The sequence below is a fragment of the Desmodus rotundus genome, chromosome 1 (assembly GCF_022682495.2).
Source record: "Desmodus rotundus isolate HL8 chromosome 1, HLdesRot8A.1, whole genome shotgun sequence".
NCBI lineage: Eukaryota > Metazoa > Chordata > Mammalia > Chiroptera > Phyllostomidae > Desmodus > Desmodus rotundus.
This window is the reverse complement of record NC_071387.1, coordinates 81,304,570-81,312,185: the sequence shown is the minus strand read 5'-3', so window position 1 is coordinate 81,312,185 and position 7,616 is coordinate 81,304,570. Positions and strand designations below refer to the sequence as shown.

At 37.1% G+C, this 7,616-nt stretch overlaps 1 pseudogene; it reads left to right on the top strand.

The window, feature by feature from the left end:
- Nucleotides 1-7,065: 7,065 nt before the first annotated feature.
- LOC112302916 (U2 spliceosomal RNA) lies at nt 7,066-7,277 on the top strand (annotated as a pseudogene).
- Nucleotides 7,278-7,616: the final 339 nt, after the last annotated feature.

The following is a 7,616-nucleotide window of genomic DNA, read 5'->3' as shown; positions in this document are numbered from 1 at the left end:
TCCCACTGAGAAGTGTGGGGTCAATACCTCAAGCTGGGCTCCCCAGCCTATAACACCAGAGTCTAAAAAATCCAGACAACATCCAGCTGTAAAAATTGGCAGGGTTTCTCTTTGCCAGGAACAGACAGCTGGAGTCACAGAGAGCCTTTTAAGGGCAAATACATAAAATTTAATTTGCAGCCACTTACCCTGGGCTCCAGCAAAGTGGGGTCAGAGAGGACTAGAGATGGTTGAGGAGAGACTGGGTACAGTGACTTTGCAGAGAGACCTGAGAGAACAACAGCCAGGATCTTGGTGCTGAGTAATCTCAGATACTGCCAGAGCCATCTTGATCAGGCAGACCACTCCCCCTAGAAGTGGTATCAGCCTGAGGGTAAAGAATAGTCCTACCCACAAGAATTACACTTCCTTATTCTGTGATATTAAGCCTGACTGCTGATTACAGAGTGATTAGATAACATCACCAGAGGTGGATCCAGAAAGAAAAAAAGGTGGTAAATACTACATGCTACAGAGACTAATTCCAGCATGGTCTTCTTCATGATTTGCAATATTTTCTCTCCTGCTTAGCTTTTTAATATTCATTTCTTGTCCTTGAAATTTGTGCATATTAAGTCATTAGATTTTATATTAGTTTTTTTTGAAATCTCATATTTTGCTACTTCCCTTCTCTTACTCCATTTTACTTTCCTCTTTCCTCTTCTTATTTTCATTTTAAAGTTTGTTTTCTCTCTTGCTATGTCTTGTTTCCATTCCACATTCTATTATTTCTTCCACCTCCAGCCTTTCAAAACCATTTTTCTTGTCATTGGTCATCTCACATTCTCTTCCCATCCTCAAAATACCCTTGTTCTCTTTCCACTTTTATCAAGTCTTTGCTCACAGGTTGTGGATATGGTGGTTGTTGTTGCATTTCTTCAATTTTATCTTGACATCTTCACTATTTTAGTATTTCAATCTCAAATTTTACCATTGCCCACTCCTACTCCATTCTGCCTTCCTCTGGCCTTTTTTTTTGGTCTCAAATTTTAATTTTTTCCTGTCTTAGCCTGGTTTTCATTACTCACTCTCAGTATTCCTTCTTCCTTTATCATCTCAAAATCACTTCCCTACCCTCTAGACATCTCTTAAGCTTTTCTCTTTCTTTTTTCCCTCTTATCCCCATCCCACCTATATTAATCTTAGTTAATTTCTTGTAGATAGTGCTGTGGTGGACCTTTTTCTCCAATTTGGTTCCTATTTTTTTATTCTTTTATTGTTCAAGTACAGTTGTCTCCATTTTCCTCCCTGCCATTCCCACTCGCCCCACTTATCCCTGCCACCCACCCTCAGTTCTACCTCCTTTGGTTTCTCTATGTGTCCTATATATGTGTTCCTTGATGACCCATCTCTTATTTCCCCCCATGAGCTCTCTTCCCCCTCCCCTTTGGTTACTGTCAATTTCTTCTTTATTTCAATGTCTCTGGATGTATTTTGCTTGCTTCTTGGCTTTGGTGATCAGGTTCCACTTATAGGTGAGATCATACAGTATTTGTTTTTCACCATCTAGCTTATTTCACTTAGCATAATGCTCTCCAGTTCCATCCATGCTGTCACAAAGGTTAGGAGCTCCTTCTTTCCTTCTGCTGCATACTATTTCATTGTGTAAATGTACCACAGTTTTTTGATCCACTCATTAACAGATGGGCACTTAGGTTGCTTCCAACACTTGGGTCTTATAAATTGTACTCCTAAGAACATTGGGGTGCATAGATTCTTTTTAATTAGTGTATCAGAATTCATTGAGTATAATCCCAACAGTGGAATTGCTGGATCAAAAGGCAGTTCCATTTTTAGTTTTTGAAGGGAGTTCCATACTGTTTTCCAGAGTGGCTGCACCAGTCTTCATTCCCACCAGTACATTAGGGTTCCCTTTCCTCCACAACCACACCAGCACTTACTGTTTGTTGATTTGGTTATGATGGCCATTTTGATCAGTGTGAAGTGGTATCTCATTGTTGTTTTAATTTGCATCTCTCTGATGGCTAGTGATTCTGAAGACACTTTCATATGTCTCTGGGCCTTCTGCATTTTCCCCTTGGAGAACTGTCTGTTCAGGTCCTTTGCTCATTTCTTAATTGGGTTGTTTGTCTTCCTGGAGTGGAGTCCTATGAGTTCTTTATATACTTTGGAGATCAAATCCTTGTCCAAGTTATCTCTTGCAAATATATTTTCCCATATGGTTGGTTCCCTTTTCATTTTGCTGATGTTTTCTTTAGCTGTGCAGAAAATTTTTATTTTGAGTAAGTCCCATTTGCTTTTGCTTATCTTTATGTCCCTTGCTCTAGGGAATGCATCAGTAAAATATTGCTGCTTGGAATATCTGAGATTTTCCTGCCTATGTTATCCTCTGGGACTTTTATAGTGTTGCGACTTATATATAAGTGTTTTATCCATCTTGAGTTTATTTTTGTGTATGGTGTAAGTTGGTGGTTGAGTTTCATATTTTTGCACATAGCTGTCCAGATCTCCCAACCATTTGTTGAAGAGGTTATTTTTATTCCATTTTATGCTTCTGCTCACTTTGTTGAATATTATTTGATTGTAGAGATTTGGGCTTATTCCTGGGCTCTCTATTCTTTTCCATTGATCTATGTGTCTGTTCTTGTGCCAGTTCCAGACTGTTTTGGTTATCACGGCCTTGTAATACATTTGATGTCAGGTATTGTGATCCCTCCAACTTTGTTCTTCTTTCTCAAAATTGCTGTGGCTATTCAGGGTCATTTATGGTTCCATATAAATTTTTGAAGTGTTTGTCCTAGGTCTGTGAAATATGTCATTGGTATTAAAATAGATACTGCATTGAATCTCTAACTTGCTTTTAGCAGTATGGGCATTTTGATGATGTTAATTCTTCCAATCCATGAATAGAGTGTATACTTCCATTTATTTGTGTACTCCTTAATTTCTTTCTTCAGTGTTGTGTAGTTTTCTGAGTACAGGTGTTTTACCTCCTTGGTTAGGTTTATTCTTTGGTACTTTATTTTTGTTCTGATAGCAAATGGGATTTTTTCCCCTAATATCTGTTTCTGATTTTTCATTGTTGGTTTGCAAAGATGCTTTTGATTTCTGAATATTGAGTTTGTATCTCACTGTTTTGCTAAATTCACTTATTAGGTTGAGTTTTTTTTTTTTTTTGCTGGAGTCCACAGGGTTTTTGTACGTACATTACCATGTCTTCTGCAAAGAATCACAGTTTTACTTCCTCCTTTCCAACTTGGATGCTTTTTATTTCTTTTTCTTGTATGATTGCTCTGGCTAGGACTTCCAATACTATGTTGAATAGAACTGGTGAAAGCAGACACCCTTGTCTTGTTTCTGATCTTAGTGGGAAAGCTTTCAGATTTTGCCCATTGAGTATGATGTTGGCTGTAGGTTTCTCATATATGGCCTTTATTATGTTGACGTATGCTCCCTGTACTGCCACTTTGCTGATTGTTTTTTATCATAAATGGGTGCTGTACATTATCAAATACTGTTTCTGCATCTGAGATGATCATGTGACTTTTGTCTTTTGTTTTGTTTATGTGATGTATTATGTATATTGATTTGTGAATATTGAACCATCCTTGCATCCCTGAGATGAATCCTACTTGATCATGGTGTATGATCTTTTTAAAGTATTTCTGGGTCTGGTTTGCCAATATTTTGATGAGGATTTTAGCATCTATCTGCATCAGCAATATTGGCCTATAGGTTTTGTGTGTGTGTGTGTGTGTCTTTATTGGGTCCTGGGATGAGGATAATACTGGCTTCATAAAAAGAGTTTGGGGGTTTCTTCCTCTTGGATTTTTTGGAATAGTCTGAGAAGGATAGGGTTTAATTCTTCCTTAAATGTTTTGTAAAATTCTCCTGTGGAACTGTCTGGTCCAGGGCTTTTGTGTATGGCAAATTTTTTATTACTACTTTGATTTTATCATCTGTTATTGGTCTGGTCTGGCTTTCTGCTTCTCTTCAGTTTTTATAGATTATATTTTTCTAGAAATTTGTCCATTTCACTCAGGTTTTCCAATTTTAGGCATATAGTTGTTCATAGTAATTTCTTACGATCTTTTGTATCTGTGTGGTAACAGTTGTAATCTCTTTTCTTTCATTTTTGATTTTATTTATTTGGGTCCTCTCCCTTTTTTTCTTGATGAGTCTGCTTAAAGGCCTGTCAGTTTTGTCTATCTTTTCAAAGTACCAACTCCTGGATTTATTGATCCTTTGAACTCTTCTTTTAGTCTCTAAGTTGTTTAATTCTGCTCTGATCTTTGTTATTTCTTTCCTTCTACTTGCTTTGAGCTTTGTTTGTTGTTGTTCCTCCAGTTCTTGTAGTAGTAGGGTTAGGTTGTTTATTTGAAATGTTTCTATCTTTTTTAGGTAGGATTGTCTCGCTATGAACTTCCCTCTCAGGACTGCCTTTGCTGAGTCTTGTAAGTTTTGTACTGTTGTATGTTCATTTGCATTTGTTTCCATAAACTTTTTGACTTCTTCCTTGATCTCATTATTAACCCTTTCATTGTTTAATAGCATGTGAATCAATATTCATGAATTTGAGTGTTTCTGAGTTTTTCCCTTGAGAATGGTTTCTACTTTCTGGCCCTTGTGGTACGAAAATGGTTGATATGATTTCAATTTTCTTGAATTTGTTGAGTCGTGTTTTTTGTGTCCTATCATATGGTCTTTCTTTGAAAATGTTCCATGCACACTTGAAAAGAACATGTATTTTGCTTCTTTGGGATGAACGTTTCTATATATATCAGTTAAGTCCATTTGGTCTAGGGTATTGTTCTATGCTGCAATATCCTTGTTGATATTTTGTTTGGAAGATCTATCCATTGTTGACAATGGAGTATTAAAATCTTCTAGTATAAGTGTGTTGCTGTCTATATCTTCCTTGAATTCCTCCAAGATTTTCCTTATATATTTGGGTGCTCTTATGTTGGGTTTATAATATTTATGGCTTCTTGATAAATTCTTACCTTGAGTATTATGAAGTGTCTTTTGTGTCTCTTTTTGTCTGATATAAGTATTGCTACAGCAGCTTTTTTTCTCTGCCAATTTTCTTGGAATATTTTTTCCAACCGTTTACTTTCATTCTGTGTACATCTTCTGTTCTGATGTGGGTCTCCTGTAGACAGTGTATGTGCAGGTCTTGTTTTCTTATCCATTCAGCTATTCTATGTCTTTTGATTGGAGCATTTAGTCCATTTACATTTAAGGTTATTATTGATAGGTACCTATTAATTTACCCCCTTTATACTTATGTTTCTCTCTCTCCCTTGCTCTTTTTCTTCATCTTTTTAAGGCAGTTCTTTGAGCATATCTTGCAGTGTTGGTTTGGTGGAGGTGTGTTCTTTGAGTCTACTTTTGTCTGGGAAACTCCTTATTTCATCTTCCATTTTAATTGAGAACCATTCTAGGTAAAGTAGTCTTCATTGCAGGCCTTTGCTTTTCATTGTTTGGAATATTTCTTGCCATTATGTCTGGCTCGTAGTGTTTCTATTGAGAAATCAGCTGATAGCCTAATTGGGAATCTCTTGTATGTTACTTCTTGTCTCTCCCTTGCTGCTTTTAAGATCCTGTCTTTGTCTTTAAAACTTGGTATTTTAATTATGACGTGTCTTTAGTGGGCCTCTTTGGGTTCATCTTGATTGGGGTCCTATGGCTTTTCCTCTCTCCAGGTTCAGGGAGTCTTCCGTCATTATTTTTTCAAACAGGGTTTCTGTCCCTTGCTCCTTTTCTTCTCCTTCTGGTATTCCTATGATTTGAATATTATTGCATTTCATGTTGTCATGCAATTCCCTTAAGCTATCTTCATATTTTTTTAGTCTTTTTTAATGCAGCTGCTCTATCTGGGTGTTTCTTTCTACCTTGTCTTCAATCTCACTAATTCATCTGCTTCATACAGCCTGCTTGTAATTCCTTCTCACGTATTTTTTATGTCATAAATTATATTCTTCATTAATTCCTGGTTCTTGTTTATAGTTTCTATTTCCTTTCTCATACTGTTGTAGTTCTCACTCACTTCTTTCTAGTTGTTTGTGAGTTCCTTGTGCATCCTTATAACCATTATTTTGAGTTCTATATCTACTAGTTTGCTTGCCTCCATTTCATTTAGCTCTTTTACTGGGGAGTCTTCCATTCCTTTTGATTGCAGGTTCTTTCTCTGTCACTCCATTTTAGGTGACTCTTCTGTTTGTTTATGCATTTCCCAATGCTCTGTTTTACCAGCTGTCTTCATAGGGTGAGCTTCTGTGGGACTCAGTGGCATGGTCCCTTTGATTTTCTTGTCTGGATGCTCTAGGGTTGCCCTTTCTTCCATTTGTTTGGGCTCTCTTGTTGTACTTGGCTTTACCTGTTGGTAGCTTCTTTATTGGTGAGGTCTCCCCTCCAGTGCATTTACTGGTATTCACAACTCCCATCTTGTCTTATGTGTGATCAAGGGCAGGGTGAAGGTGAAATGGAGTAAGACAGCAGGAGAGTATTCCTTGGGATTTAAAGTACTAACAAGTAGAGAACAGATAGGAGGTCCTTTGGAGAAGTACAGCAATAACTGGTATTTCACCCAACTAGCCACCTTTTATAAGAGGTGGAAAGGGATAATAAGACTTTTATTAGTAGAGAAAAAGAATGTGTGCTGACTTTAGACAGCAGAGCACTTATGCTTGATTAGATAGTGAGTTATAGTGAGAGAAAGGGATTGAAACTTGGCATAGTGTGAGAGAGAATAAAGTTAACCACAACAATAATAAAGCTCTGGAAGATGGTGAAATGGATTAAGACCAGGGAAGGGTGCTGTGTGGGTTTTGGAATAAAAATATGATAAGAAGTACATAACCGGAAAAAAAGAGTAAAAAGTAAAAGACCAAGAGTACTGTGTTATTGGAATATGAGTGAAGTGAAAGAAGAAAATTGGAATGCAATATGAAAGGGAGAATAAAGAAAACCAGTCAAACAGCAAAATCAAACAAACCAAAAAAACCCCCAATTGAACAGAAAGAAGAGAAATAAAAAAAAAATTTAAAGAAATTAAATAAATATATCACTTCTCAGCCTTTTGGCTAAGATAAAGGGTAGTATCTGTTCTTATCAGTTTAAAAGAAATAAAATAAAATAAAAATAACAAAAAATAAAATGAAATAAAATGCAAGTTCTGAAGGATATCAAAGTAAAATTTGTCACAGCTGTTGGTGTCAGCCTTCTGACGTCTTTCTGAATTTGTCTTTGGTTTTCTTACAGCTTCAGGTCTTATTATCTTACACTTGAGAGGGAATAAAACCTCCTGTTGACTTTAAACCTTCCAAATGGTTTTTGCTGTTTTTCCTGGATGCTGCAGGCAGAGGGGGGCTCAGCTCCACTTTTTTTCCCTTTCCTGTGGTTCCATTAGGATGCTGGTTCAGTCTGGGCTACAATATTCCCAGGTGTCCAGTTTCCATTTTACGCCCTCAAAGCATTGTGCTGCTCACACTGTCCACTGCTTAAATGTGCAAGTCTGGCACCTATAGCCCATCTCGTTGTGCAACCCTTTGATTAGTCTGTGAGGTACACTGAGTGGGAGCAAATCATAACCCTCCTTCTCCCTCTGTGTTAGC